Below are 1811 nucleotides of genomic sequence, written 5' to 3'. Positions count from 1 at the left end.
ATCTCTCTATCTAGTCTACGTTCTCAGGTGTCCAGTGAGGGTGGAGGATTCCGCAGAGTTAGTATAAATATGTCCAGGCAGGACAGACGGATCAACTATGTCATAAGGTCTCCTGGGTGAATTCTTCTACATACAGTGAGACGCCTGGAATGTCAAAACATTTTCCCACACTCCTGACATTCCTAGGAGTGGAAAGCTGAATATAAAATTTAATATTAATAGTAAACCTAGTGTTCTATCAGGAGATGAGAGAGGCTTAACAGAAGCTAGAATTCATGCTGTGGCAATATGCCATTCCTTAAGAGTCAACATTGTTCTTCCTTTCTATTTGCTGAATCCCTCCCTCCTAAGCATAAAGTAAACAACAGAGAGGAACCTGGCCTTATTGCAAAAGACTTCCCCATGAGCCCTTCTTTTTGTTTTATCTTTCCTTATGATTTGACTTTGTTCACTTTCATTTCATTCTCCATAAATACTCAGAAAGCATGGCTTGTGGTCTTCACTGCAGAACTGCTGGCCTCCGTTTTTCACACTCTCTGTTCTAAATCATTCCTGACAGGCTGTCCCATTATTAATAATGATAAAAATACTTTACCCTATGGGGAGGGGTGGGAAGGCAGAAAATTGCCACAATGAATGAATGGAAATTCCACACCTCTGTAAAAAAAAAAAAAGGTACTTTACCCTCAGTCTGCAACACCTAAGGTCTCTCTCCTGAGTGAATTCTTCTATGTACACTGAGATTACCTGATTGAGAAAATATTTTCCCACATTCCTGACATACGAGTGGTCTCTCTCCTGTGTGGACTCTTCTATGTACAGTGAGGGCACTTGAATCTCAAAAAGCTTTCCCACATTCCTGACATTCCAAAGGTCTCCTTCCTCTGTGAATTCTTCTATGTTGAGTGAGGTGAGCTAATTGAGCAAACGTTTTCCCACTTTCGTTTCATTCAAAGTGTCTCTCTCCAGTGTGGAGTCTTCTATGTAGAGTGAGTTTATCTGATCGAGAAAATGTTTTCCCACAGTCCTGACACTCGTAAGGTCTCTCTCCAGTGTGAATTCTTTGATGCAATGTGAGGTGATTTGACACTGAAAATGTTTTCCCACAGTCCTGACACTGGTAAGGTCTCTCTCCAGTGTGAATTCTTTTATGTACCATAAAGTGACTTGATTGTGAAAATGTTTTCCCACAGTCATGACATTTAAAAGGTCTCTCTCCGGTGTGGCCTCTTTTATGTACAGTGAGGGCACCTGAATTTGAAAAAGCTTTCCCACATTCCTGACATTCGAAAGGTCTCTCTCCTGTGTGGACTCTTCTATGTACAGTGAGGGCACTTGAACCTGAAAAAGCTTTCCCACATTCCTGACATTCGTAAGGTCTCTCTCCAGTGTGGAGTCTTCGATGTACAGTGAGTGTACCTGATCGAGAAAATGTTTTCCCACAGTCCTGACATTTGTAAGGTCTCTCTCCAATGTGAACCCTTTTATGTACAGTGAGCCGATTTGATTGTGAAAATGTTTGCCCACAGTCCTGACATTTGTAAGGTCTCTCTCCTGTGTGGACTCTTCTATGTACACTGAACACACCTGAATCTGAAAAAGCTTTCCCACAGTCCTGACATTCATAAGGTCTCTCTCCCGTGTGGACTTTTCTGTGTTCCTTGAGATCAAGAAACCGTGGGAACGGTTTCCCACATTCTTTACATTCATGACACTTCTCTCCTGTGTGTGTTCTTCTGTGTCCTCTAAGATGAGAAAAGCAACAAAACGTCTTTAAACATTCCTTGCATTTATAAGGCCTCTGTCCTCCC

At 42.0% G+C, this 1811-nt stretch overlaps 1 pseudogene; it reads right to left on the bottom strand.

Moving 5' to 3' along the window:
• Nucleotides 1–793: 793 nt before the first annotated feature.
• The window catches only part of LOC102846252, a 7460-nt pseudogene continuing 6442 nt past the window's right edge, over nt 794–1811 (bottom strand).

The sequence above is a fragment of the Elephantulus edwardii genome, unplaced genomic scaffold, assembly GCF_000299155.1.
Source record: "Elephantulus edwardii isolate Elephantulus edwardi_28Jun2011 unplaced genomic scaffold, EleEdw1.0 scaffold00410, whole genome shotgun sequence".
NCBI lineage: Eukaryota > Metazoa > Chordata > Mammalia > Macroscelidea > Macroscelididae > Elephantulus > Elephantulus edwardii.
Note: the sequence above shows the minus strand (reverse complement) of the source record. Positions and strands in the feature narration are given on the sequence as shown.